We start from the raw sequence: 13,897 nt of genomic DNA on the forward strand, positions 1-13,897 counted from the left end.
AAAATTGATGGCACAACATGGCCCAATATATTCCATAATGGCCTGACATACCACATTACAATAATACTGAATGAAAATGTATTACTATTTGTGTCCTCTATATTGATCAACCTTGAAAAATGCAAAGTACTATAGAATGCTATGTATTATCATAGCTATGTGAACCTCAGCTATTTGTGTGCAGGTTTATAAATGCCCATAACTCTTCCTCTTCTACAGGGACATTTGCCTTGTTCTTTGGGACAATACATCATATCCTTAAACTGTATTTTGTTTGCTGAATTAAGCTGTGTTAGTAAGTTAGCGTGGGTGGAATGCAAAGCGAGGTGAATCCTGAAAAGATATTTCTGTATTGGTTCAACTATTTTAATTGTTCACGTGAATTTGCTTCCACTATGTAGGTTTGGTATAAAAAAAAAAGTTTTGATGGTGACTTTCCAGTAAACTCTACTTGTCTGTGAACATTTTAATGAAGGAGGCTACTGTCAGGGATCTAGCTTGAAACAGCACATCGTAAGTGTCAATTGGAGAATATTAATGGAAAATGAATGGTGAGTTCTTAATTGCAAGCATTCACTTTGGAAACCTGATGTTGCGTTACTCCTATCCAGACCGGGAATGGAAACAAGGTCATGTGATATGGATGCCCAGTAAAAAAAGCACACTTTTTCAAATCTCTCAAATGAACATTCTACGCACAAAAATTATTTGCGAAATTATTTGGCAAATAATCTTGAATGACAAATGAAGCTGAGAAATTCATGATCTGCTCGCAGGTTATTTGTGAACAGAAAGAGAGGCAAAATTAATGCGATAAATTATTCCCTACATAATATTCACCCACTTCCTATAGCATGGTCCCTGGCCACACTCAGCATTGTTATCACTATGCTACAAAACTGTGTTTGGACCTCACCAGTCATGTAGTTCTTATACTTACAAGTAATCCCACTGAAATCTATCCACTTATGTATTTATACTGTGCTCATCCTCATACCAGAGTGTCTTACATAAACCATCAAAAATCAATGGAGCTACCCACATAAATAAGGGTTGTAGGATTGATCCTGCGTTTATATTGCAGGTATCTTTGAGCTGACACTACCATATGGTATGGAATCTGCTAGCTCATAAAAAAAACAGTCTACATTTTTGCCCCATGGCAGGATGGATAATTTAGCGAACCGCTTTCTAGAAGTCTAGATAACACAAACTTGCATACAGCTTGAAGAGCCTGCTTCAGTACAGATATTTCTTGTCACTCATCCTGCAACTATTTTTAAGTATTCTGACAGAATGTGACCCACTCATAACAGTCACTGCATTCAGGGACCAATACAAAGCTCTTTCTGTTCCCAGAAGAGGGTTGAGCAGCACATTAAAAGATATTTTAGAAAATCAACTGATCAGATTTCTCATGCGTTTGATCTTGTTCATGTGTTAGCCCCTGTTGGAAAGTCCATTCTTACTTATGCAAAGTTGACACATTTCATTTTTATGAGGTTCCCTATAAATGGTCATTAAAAATATCCTCATTGTGCTGATCAGGACTTACATTTTGAATGGAAAGAATGAATGATATGGTGGCTCAATTTTTCCCTTTATCATAGAAAGGAAGGAGGGACTTATTAATAACACGGGATAGAAAGTCATGGGATCAGAGCTCTATTCGGGGGGATAGCTCAGTGGTTTGAGCATTGGCCTGCTAAACCCAGGATTGTGAATTCAATCCTTGAGGGGGGCCACTTAGAGATCTGGGGCAAAATCAGTACTCGGTCCTGCTAGTGAAGGCAGGAGGCTGGACTCAATGACCTTTCAGGGTCCCTTCCAGCTCTATGAGATTGGATATCTCCATTAATTTATATTTATTTTATTTTTATTCCCAGTTGCACCACAGGTTTCTGGAGTGACCTTGGACAAGTCACTTAAACTTTCTGTGCCTCAATTTCCCCATCTAGAAAATAAGTATAATGATATTCACCTACCTGACTGGATTAATTCATTAATGTTTGTGGAGTGCTATGAAATCCTTGGTGCAAAGACTTTATAGTGTAGGGGATATTAAATGGAGGGTACATTTAAATGTTCAGCATGTTAGAAAAGCCTTATGGTAAAAGCCCATATTGTAATTGTAATTAGCATTAAATGGGTGTGTTTCTAGTGGGGTCCCATAGGGATCGGTTCTTGGCCTTAGGCTATTTAACACTGTTATTGATGGCTTTGAAGAACACAAAGTCATCACAGACAAAGTTTGCAGGTGACAAAATTTGGAGTGGTAAATAATGAAGAGGACAGGGTCCTGCTACAGAGCGGTCTGGATCGCTTGGTAAATTGGGTGCAAGCAAACAATATGCATGTTAACATGGATAAATGTAAATGTATCTCTAGGAATAAAAAAATGTCGGCCATACTTCGAGGATGGGGGACTCTGTCGTGGGAAGCAGTGACTCTGAAAGAGATTTGGGAGCTGTGGTGGATAATCAGCTGAACATGAGCTCCCAGTGCAATGCGGTGGCCAAAAGGGCTAACGAGATCCGTAGATGCATAAACAGAGGAATCTCGAGTAGAAGAGAGGTTTTTTTACCCCTGCATTTGGATTCAATAAGGATGCTGATAAATTGGAGATGGGTCAGAGAAGAGCCATGAGAACGATGAAAGGATTAGAAAACATGCCTTAGGGTGATAGACTCAAGGAGCTTAATCTATTTGGCTTAACAAAGAGAAGGTTAAGGGGTGACTTGATTACAGTTTTTAAGTACCTACATGTGGAATAAGTATTTAATAACAGGCTCTTCAATCTAGCAGAGAAAGGCATAACACAATCCAATGGCTGGAAGTTGCAGCTAGACAAATTCAGACTGACCACAAGGCATATATTTTTAATGGTGAGAGTAATTAACCAGTGGAACAATTTACCAAGGGTCATGGTGGGTTCTCCATCACTGACACTTTTTAAATAAAGATTGAATGCTTTTCTAAAGATCTGCTCTAGGAATTATTTTGGGGAAGTTCTCTGACTTGTGTTATACAGGAGGTCAGACTAGACGATGGTCCCTTCTGGCCTTGAAATCCATTAATTACTCTCTTAGAATCATACAGTAAACAGCTGCAGTACTAAATATAGCTCACATTGACACAGCATTCTTTAAATTGAAGGATCCCAAACTGAGGGCAGGTCTACATTACAGCTGGGATCGACACTCTGAGATCGATCCACCGGTGGTCGATTTAGCGGGTCTAGTAAAGACCCGCCAAATCAACAGCAGATCACTCTCCAGTTGATCCCTGTACTCTACTTCGGATGAGAAGAGTAAGGTAAGTCAATGAGAGATTTTCTCCTGTCGACCCCCCGTGGTAACTAAGGTACGTCGACGCCAGCTACGTTATTCACGTAGCTGGAGTTGCGTAGTGTAGGTCGACTTACCGTGGTAGTGTAGACATAGCCTGATTTACAAACTGTATATGTAGGGCCCTACCGAATTTATGGTCCATTTTGATAAATTTCACAGTCATAGGATTTAAAAAATCTAAAATTTCATGGAGTCAGATATTTAAATCTGAAATTTCACAGTGTTGTAAACATGGGGCTCCCAACCCAAAAGCGGGTCCTGGGGGGGTCAGAAGGCTATTTTGGGGGGAGGGGGGTCATGGTATTGCCATCCTTACTTCCGCACTGCTGTTGACTCCCCCTCCATCACATAATATTTGCACAATGTATTGAGTTTCAAGAAGAAGTATAAATAGCAGGAAAGAATCAATTGTGTAGGTGGAGTGAAGTTATTACACTCCCTTGTGCGCAGCCTTAGGACCTGCTGATTTGCAATGTGATTCTGCAGTGAAACTCAAAGTCATTTGCTAGGTTGGCTGTGAATAAATTCTGAGAAGAGGGGAAAACAAATTGAAAGCAGCCAGACTGAACCCGTGATTCAGTCGCTTCATTGTCTTCACAGACAGCAGATGGAAGCTGTTCAGAAGGTTAAAACCCATAGCCAAGAGACAGGATTTATGCCCATGATTTAGAAATTTATGACTCATTCCCATTTTGGTCATTGTCTCAAAACGGCTGCCATTTCCCTTCCCTCAACCCCATCCATACCATTCACTCTCCTTTTGTCTTGATGCACAAAGAATTCAAATGTTTGCTTCTGCTATCTGGAACCTGACTTCCTGCTATTAAGAAGGACATCCTCATATTTAGCAGCACACAACTTTTTTTTTTCTTTCCCTTTTTTCAAACCAAGCAGAATGTCTAATGATTCTGGGGTTCGCTTCCTGCTCGTAATTAAGTAGGTCACAGCTGTGAAACAAGAGAACAAGAAAATATTCAGATCACACAAAGCCAAGAGTGATCAAATCATTTGCAGCTGAAGGATATGGCAGTGTTTTTAAAGTACTGCAGGAGTCTAGAGTCAAAGAAAAACAAATGTTGGAAAATTGGAGAGTTTTAATTCTGCCCGATCACAGAGGTAATATGAAAAGAAGAGTGATCATGCGCTGGCTAACTGTTAGCCAATTGAACAGCTTTGTGTAACACAAATCAGTTGAAATAAAAAAAAACCTTCCTCATTTGTTGCTCAGGGGCCATATATTCCACCCATGCAATTCCTACTGCGCCATGAAGAGTTTTGCCCTCGCACCTCCATCCATGCAATTCCCATCTGCCACACACGGCACTAACCTCACTACCCTCTTCTGTAGCTTATATACTGCTTCAGTCCAGGAGCACAAATCCCATTGGACCATATATTTTTCTGACTTCATATGCCTGACTCCAGTAAGGTCACAGCACAGCCTCGTTCTAAGCATGAAACTCCCACTGGGCCACATACTTCATTGATCCCTGCTTGTAACTCACAGTGTTATGTTGTCACTATTCTACTATGAATACATTTCCCAATGGGCCATAGGCTGCTCTTGATCACATACAACTGTCTTCAATCCACACAGGGAACTCCCCCGGACATCAGCATACAGATCTTGGCAGTGCATGGTCCACTGACCTTAACAAGGGACATGCACACGGATTGAGGGCATCATGCTGAACAGCCCAACAAGTGTGGTTTTAACTAGTGATGGGCGAACTTCAAGAGATCAGGAGTTTGGGTCTGGTTCAACAATGCACTGTCATCAGCAAATGAATCTATTCAACAATGCTGTGAGCTGGAGAAAGCTGCCATCAGGGAAAGTGAAGCATAGAGATTAATTGGCTTGACCAAGGCTACACTGAAGTCAGTGGCAAAGCCAGAATTAGAACTCAGGATCCCCTGGTTCCCAACCCTATACTCAGTCACTAGACCAAGCTCCCCCAATTTGCTAAGACTAATTAACTCTCTTCCTCTATAGAGAATTACCCACATTATCCCATTAGTTAACACTTCTGTCTCAAAATGCCTTGTGTCACAGGGACCTTCCTTCAAGCACAGAAAAGCTATATGGATTCCCTGGGAACCCACCAACACTCTTGTTAGATTGTCCAGAATGGCTAACTGCAGAGCCACACCAAGCACTCCCTTTCCAACTCCTACCATCGGGAAGGCGTGCAGCCTGTATGCTATTCCTGGCATGGGAAATAAAAATCTGCATCCGTAGGTCAAACTCATGCCTCTCACAGGTTAGTGCAGAGCTTTGACCACAAGGGTGGCTCCTATCTGTACATCTGACGACACCAAAAAGATATAGTGCTTTCCTACCGGAGACTTCTTTGTTATAAGATCTGTTCTGTAATATGATCTGCAAAACTCCAAACACTCCGAATGTCAAGTGTCCGGGGTAGGATATAATCTATATGTGGCAGGTCGGGTGCGGTGCACAGGCTGTGTGGGCTGTCAATGGCTATTGTCGGCATTCTAGCTCCTGTAACAAAAGCAGGACATACATGCAGGTCCTCTTGTTTCAGGAATCACTACAAACCTGCACCACAACCTGAGTTTCTCTGGGGACCGTGAACCCTCTGCTGGCCTGAGCTCTGTTTTGTGGGAACCTGGGATGACTTATGGTTTCAGGTGGCAAACTTGGGAATGTTGGTTAAATTTGCCTAATGTTTTGGGGTTCACAAACCAGAAACCCGACGGGGTATGAACCAAAACAAGATAACTACATTTGTTATTTGTATGGTGGCAGTGGCCCAGAGCCCCAGTCCCAGAACAGGGCCCAACTGTGCTAGGTGCTGTACAATCACTGAACAAGATAACAATCCCTCTGCCCCAAATAGCTTACAATCTAATATCAGTTTGTACCAACCCCGGGACTAAAACCACACAGATTTTGACACAGCTGCAATGTATCACGTTGTCCCTGATTCTCTGTCCTGCCCCAGTTCTGCTTAATGCTGGAATGGAGGGGTGGGAGCAAAGGTGGCTTTCCACTGTCTTTGTGGCTCCTTGTATTCTGGGGTGTGTGGGAGCTTGCCTGGCTCTGGGCATAAATTACAGCAGCAACAGTTCCCCTAAGAGCCACTGCATCGGCCAAGAATAGCTGGAGCACAATGGCACTCTGGCCACCCCTAACGTCACAGGCTTGGTCTTCATGCCAGTTCTGTGCCATCTGGGAAAGCCCATAGGCTAGGCTGATTACTCCATGGAGAGGAGTTTACAGCTCCTTCACACTGCTAAAGTGGCCTAAGGGATTGTAGGGCAACTGAAATCCGCCGCAAAGGGTTTCTAACTGTGGCTATAAGGGATCTTGCCCATTTTTTGCATAGCGTGAGAGAACAATGTCAGCCATAATGCCGGCTGAGTGGATTTACACGTAGAGCACAGAAAACCTGACGTCATCCAGGACAGGCGTCGAGTTGGACAAGAGACGTTGTTCTGACAGGTAAGTTCCCCCAGGAACCCAGTTGATTGCATGTCTGGCTCTGTGCTTGGGTTTGTCAAAATAGTGGTTAAAATGTGCACCGAATAAAAACATTGGCATTCTCAAAAAAATCTGATTAGAGAAGAGATTAGTTTAAATTATTATACATCGGTAGTGACTTCATGTTCACTCGAGCCCTGCTTGGGAAAGTGTCATGGGAAAAAAACAAACACAAGTACATTACATTTTGCTGTTTGTCCTCATCTCACCAGGCTTGATAGTTCACTCCAGGACAAGAGGTTAAGTACAAGAGACCTCTCTATGCTAGGGCTTCTTGGCCTCGCCTGCCAGAGATCAGGAAAAACAGACACTACATGAACAGTCAGTAAGGAACCAGAGCAACAAAAGATCTTCCCAACATAGCATGACTTCAGGGCCGATCCTGCAGTCCTGGATTGGGCAAAACTCCCATTGACCTTAGTCGGCATTTAAGAGTATGTCTACAGGAGAGTTGTATGGTGTCATTTCCAGCTCAAGCAGACATGCTCATGCTGGCTTTGACTGAGCTAGCGCGCTAAAAATACACATTTTGCTGCAGCGACGCGAGCAGTGAGACAGGCTAGTTGCCTGTGTACATACTCATGGTCTTGGGCAGAATTGCACTTGGGGTGCCTAGCCCGACCTGCCGCTCATGCCGCAGCAGCACTTCTCGTTTTAGCAAGCTAGAGTGCGTATATCTTCTCCAGCTGGAAATGACATCTTCCAGCTCCAGTGTTAGACATACCTAAACAGTGCCGGCTCCAGGCACCAGCCGACCAAGCATGTGCTTGGGGCGGCAACTTGTAAGGGGCGGCCAATCTTGGGGTGGCGGGGCGGCGCTCAGGTTTTTTATTTGTTTGTTTGTTTTGGTTCGGCGGGGCGGCGCTCGGGGGTATTTTTTGTTTGTTTTGGTTTGGCGGGGCGGCGCTCGGGGGTATTTTTTTGTTTGTTTTTGGTTCAGCAGGGCAGCGCTTGGGGGGATTGTTTTTATTTGGGCGGGGTGGCGCTCGGGGGGTTGTTTTTGTTTCGGTGGGGCGGTGCTCAGGGGTTTTTTTTTGTTTGGGCGGGGTGGGGCGGCGCTCGGGGGGGTTTGTTACGGCGGGGTAGTGCTCTTTTTTTTTTTTTTGCTTGGGATGGCAAAAAAGTTAGAGCCGGCCCTGTACCTAAAGTAAAGGTTACAAGCTGAGGACCTGTGGCCTAACGTGGTCACCCCATCTCAAAAAAGGTGAATTGGAAAAGATTCAGAAAAGGGCAACACAAATTATTAGGGGTATGGAACGGCTTCCGTAGGAGGAAAGACTAATAAGACTGGGATTTTTCAGCTTGGAAAAGAGACGACTAAGGGGGGATATGATAAAGGTCTATAAAATCATGACTGGTGTGGAGAAAGTAAATAAGGAACTGTTATTTACTCCTTCTAATAAGAAGGACTAGGGGTCACCAAATGAACTAGGCAGCAGATTTAAAATAAACAAAAGGAAGTATTTCTTCACACAACGCACAGTCAACCTGTGGAACTCCTGGACAGAGGATGTTGTGAAGGCCAAAACTATAACAGGGTTCAAAAAAGAACTAGATAAGCTCATGGAGGATAGGTCCATCAATGGCTATTAGGCAGGATGGGCAGGGATGGTGTCCCTAGCCTCTGTTTGCCAGAAGCTGGGAATGGGCGACAGGGGATGGATCACTTGATGATTACCTGTTCTGTTCATTCCCTCTGGGGCACCTGGCATTGGCCACTGTCGGGAAACAGGATACTGGGCTAGAGGGACCTTTGGTCTGACCCAGTAAGGCCCTTCTTATGACTAGTGATTTGGGGTACCTCTATTTCTGGGTGCTCAGCTTGAGTCACCTGAACAGGTCCTGATTTTTTCAGAAAGGGCTGAGCACCCCCTTTCTCAAAACAAGGTCTCCTAGGGGCATCTCAGGTAGGCTGCCCAAAATTATGCCTATGGATTTGGACTTTGCTCACAGAATTCTGGGGGGAGGGAAAGCAGCTGCACCGGATGCTTTTTAGATAGCATAGAAATAATAGGCGCTGTAGGGAGAGTTCAGAGGTTTCATTAGATTCTCTCCCCCTCTCTTTCTTTACAGGTAAAATGGATACAGCCTGTCTATATCACTGCTTTTAATTTTTCTGCTCTTTCCCTTCAGACTAAACATCAGAAAATAGGCCACAGTAAATGTCTTAGGTTATTATTAGCATCACAAAAAGAGAAGTCAGGATGCTCGGGAATGAAAAGGATTCAGAGGTTAGTGCCTGATGCAACACAATGCCTGGCCAGCAGATACCATTGTGATGCTTTTAAGGAGGTAGTCAGATCTGCCGCTGGCGCGCCATTCAGTTTATCCTTCCACTGACTTCAACGGAGTGACACCAGTTTAGGATCTGGCTCGAGACAGTTTAAAAGCGCACTCGAAGACAACTGACTGAATCCACGGGAACCGGGCTATGGATCCAAAATAGCGTCTTTAAAAATAAAAGAAATAAATGAAAAGAAATCAATGTCCTCTGTCTTTATTGCTGTTCTTGGCAAGGATCCCCCCGCTTGCAACAGCAGCAAATCATTTCCCCAGGAAGCTGCTGTCATTGGCACGTTGGAAAGTTTACAGGAGGACACAGGAATGGCAGGATTACAGCAGAGGCCCCTGGTAAAAGGGGAGGTTTCCAACCATTCTGGTGGAAATACTGAAAAACAGAGACCCTCCCAATCCCGAGTGTCGTTTGCATCAGGAGCCAGGTAGGGAGGCATTCAAGGGGAGGCATGGTGGGGTAGGAGAACAACCCCAGCCCCGGGGAGCCCTGAATTTTAATCCTGGCTCTGACATGCATAGGCTGTGTGGCCATGGGCAGCTCTCCACGGGACTATCCCTTGCCTGCCAAATGGGAATGATGATATTTCCTGACTGTCCTTCCCAGGAGTGCGGTGAAGATTAGTGTCTGCAGAGCCCCTCAAACGCAGGAAGCTCGATGTATTATGGAGGAACCATTTTCAATTGTGACCTAGAATTGAAAAGCCTCCCTCCTCAATGGCCTGTCAATCATTAGGCCAAGAGAGATTTTCTTTCAAAAATTGTTCATTCCAGTCCCCGCCTGCTAACACCAGGAGTTGCTCTAAGCCAGGGTGCTCAATAGGGCTGGTAAGAAGAGGCTGTTTTTGAAATGCTTGCAACTTGATTTCCCTTATGGAAAAAAAAAATGCATTACACTTTCAAGTGGTGCAAATGCACAAAGATATGGGCCCTCCTGATCAATCTGATCTATCCAGGTTGTTTTATCTCCCCACCTTGGGATGCATCAAGATCTATTAATGGAAGACTAGGGAGAAAGCAGCTTGTGATTTTTCTCATCTAACTACCCAAGTCCTTGCAATGCATGTGTGTATAATACTGTGAGCCACCACAATGCTCACAGGGACAACACACAACCACACAGTTAGAGTAGAGACAACACGGCTAAGAAATGTGCAGAAGGCAGGCCACCCAATGAAAGATGTTGGGGAGTTTGCTCAGGGTGACATGGAAATGAGAAGAAAATCTGCCAACTTCTCCACTCTAAAGGGAATGTTCTGACCTTGTGCTCTTTGTCTGAGCTACTCAAAACACTTACAAGTGAATCAGATCCCACAACGTCCGTTTGAGGTGGGAGTCAGTAGGGAATAGTTATGTCTGTTTTGCTGCTATAATATACACAGAGCGGTTGAGGCTCCAACAGCCACTAATTTGGGGGGCCCAATTCAGGACACGTCTTGTCCTGATTTTCAGAGGGGCTGAGCACCCAGATCTCCAATAGAATCAATGGGAACTGCAAGCTCTCAGCACCTCTAAAAATCAGGCACCCAAAACTGGAGGCATCCCATAGTGGCCACTTTGTAAAAACGCTGGCCAAAGATCACATAGTGGAAAAGAGAACACAAGTTCCTTGCTCAGATTCTCTATTGCTCCATTCCTTGCATAGTTCTTGTCATCAGTGCAAAATGAGGGCAATACACTTGGCACTGTGATCTGGCAGCCTTCGACATTCACTTTGTATCGATGTAAATGCCACGACAAGGTGCGAGGCAACCTAGAATTAGGCCCCTTGCACCCTGCTCTCTCCATTAGAGACACATTCTCCATGCCATGCTACATTTTACTAGCCCGATAAGCTATAACCTATATGGCATGGGGCACAGAACTCAGCAGGGGTCGTCAGAGAGCTGAACAATGGCCGCATTCACTCCCTTGGTTAAAATGGTTTGTAGCCTGAGTAGAAATAAAGCCGTGTTGCTGTTAAATCAAGAAACTACACCACAAGGTCACCTTTTGCAGCCATGTGGATTGAGTGGTTCTATAGGGGGGCCATTACTAAGGTATTATTTGGTGAACGTTGACCTAGCAAGGATATAAACTACCACACCCTTCCTAGCAGAGTTTCTCTTTGCAAAAGTGTAGCTCATTCTACAGCCCATCAGCGGGCAGGAGGCAGGGAGGGCACTCCCAAACGCTGCAGTTGAGCTGACAGGAGACAAGAACGTACTTACGTAGCAACCACCTGTTTTAAAGATGATTATACCCGGTACAAAGCGACAAAGAGTCTTGTGGCACCTTTCAGACTAACAGACGTATTGGAGTATAAGCTTTCATGGGTGAATACCCACTTCGTCAGATGCAAGTGAGTATTCACCCACGAAAGCTTATGCTCCAATATGTCTGTTAGTCTATAAGGTGCCACAGGACTCTTTGTCGCTTTTTACAGATCCAGACTAACATGGCTACCCCTCTGATACTCTATACCTGGTACCTGTGTTGTATGGAAATCTCAAAAGGTCAGACGCTTCCGCCATATCATAACTGCATGAATTGCAGGGTCCCTGCCCTTATGTATTAATTCACAAGGAGTTTATGTAATATACGACGATGCAAAAATCTGCCGAGAAAATTAGCATAGCTTTCCCAGTCCGAATGAAGCCCGAGTTTGCTTTTACAGAATGGCAGTTGCAAACTAAGACAAGGTTAAACTTTATTTAAGAGACTTGCTTACTTATTTCAAATCTCGCACAACCCTAATTACACCTTCTAAATATATTCCAAAAGTACAGCTGTGTAGCAGAGTGTGTTTGCGTGACTAAATAACATCATCTGTAGCCCATTATCTTTTCAAAAGCTTTTCATGCAATATCTTTGGGATGCAGAGACTAATTGCATTCTCTGCCTTGTGTAAATTAGAGAGTTTGATACAAAGAGAGGAGGTACAAACAAGACAAAATATGGTACAAAAGTTGCATGTTTCCATCTGCCAATGCAATGTAACGACCACCACCATTTCATTATCTGTGTGTTCAGATCCAGGGCCCATTACAGAAGTTTAGAATAGCACATGACAGGATGGGTGCATCGATTGCATGGCATTATATTTTTGAACGTCCAAAATATATCACTTGGGGGCTTGTTTAAATGTATTTCCAGGTAAATTTCAGTCGCAGACATCAATATTCTTAAAACTAACTAGCCAACAAACAAGCAAACCCCCCCCCCAAAAAAAAAAACAGATGAAAGAAGAGGCCAAATCTCAGATACCAATGAAAACTGATGAGCTATCTAGCCAGCATAGCCTCTCTCATGGCATCGCTTCTGCGGCCAAAACTGGAATTGGTGCAAATATCACTAATATAATGAAAGTGCTTCCACTTACACCAGTCCTGTACTTGGCCTCTGGGCTTGGCCAACAAGGCATAAAGATGAAAAATAATGGAGGGGGAAATAATTAGCCAGAACTTTTTATACCTCAAAAAAAAGGCTGAGTGAAGTTTTGGTTTCAGTTCTTATTTTATCCAAACCTGTATGCCTCTCCTTGGATGCTCACTTAAAAAGACAGGCTATACAGTATCCCGACATGAAGGGAGAAGGATTATCCAAGAAAATAAGAAATACACAATCACACTTGGTTCCTAAATACTATTCATACATTCAAGAACCATGAAAATCTCTCTCCTATAATGTTCAAAGGTCAGTGGGAACTAGAGTGATCCAGGTGGGGGCATTCAAAATCCGTTGTGGGTTTCTGTAATGCATGCACTACAGACGGACCAGGCCTGGTTCTGAATTCAGACTAAAATATAGAGCAGTCTGGAGGCTTGTGAGTAAGTCAGATCTTTTAAATACACAATCCAAAGCACCTCTGTACTGCTCTTCACAATCAATCACTATCCATACAGGAAGTACAGTCTTCATATGAAAGAGGACCTCTGGGTGACTTCCTTGACATGTTAGTTTATGTCTCTGGGGCTCAGGGTGGTACCTGATGGTAGCCAGGTAACGTGCTAGCCAACTGTAATACCCAAGCTTTGTGCTGGTATTGGAGATGTATAAGGAACATGCATGGTAGTATCATATTGTTAGCTAGCACTACAAGCCTTTTAATTAGACTTATTAGCAGGGATAAACAATTAAGCGCATAAAAAGAAAGAACCATTTTCTGGTCAACATGAGATGCTGAAGTTGCACAGAAAAGCCTCTTGTCATGAGGTCTCCAGCCCTAAAAGATTTGGATAATTCAGTTAAACTTCATTGTGAGGAGGCCTATCTGAGCAGAACCCCAACACTGATCTCTGTGCGGTTCACCCATCACTATTTATTAGCTGATGCTGTTCTCTAACCACCTGCGTTATTAACTTGCCTACCTTTTAGGAGGGAAAAAGTCAGGAACAGTTCCTGATATCTTTCACAGAGAAGCTTATTTTGATTTGTTACAGCTCTTGGAAGTGTCACAAAATATAACATCTTTCAACTAACCATGGGTGATCCACTCACTTGGATATCTAGGCATAGGTCGAATTATACCAGTTCCTCTAAAATTCTCGTGCACAAGTCAGAAAAAATAAATGTCAGATTAAACAGATACAACTGATGCTTCAGCAATTGTAAGTGGTGTTCATATCAGTGCACTATACTGGTGACAGTTTTAATAGACTAATCGCCCCCCTCAGCTTCCTTTGATGCATAATTATTTGTCATCTAATGCTAGTGAATAATTTATTGTAAATAATGCATGTCACAAAATATTGCATTCTTTTATCTATCC

General features: G+C 43.5%; 1 protein-coding gene across 6 annotated transcripts in view; it reads right to left on the minus strand.

The window, feature by feature from the left end:
* The window catches only part of FRMD4A (FERM domain containing 4A), a 552,359-nt gene that overhangs the window by 286,846 nt on the left and 251,616 nt on the right, over window positions 1-13,897 (minus strand). The window lies entirely within an intron of this gene.

The sequence above is a fragment of the Trachemys scripta genome, chromosome 1 (assembly GCF_013100865.1).
Source record: "Trachemys scripta elegans isolate TJP31775 chromosome 1, CAS_Tse_1.0, whole genome shotgun sequence".
NCBI lineage: Eukaryota > Metazoa > Chordata > Testudines > Emydidae > Trachemys > Trachemys scripta.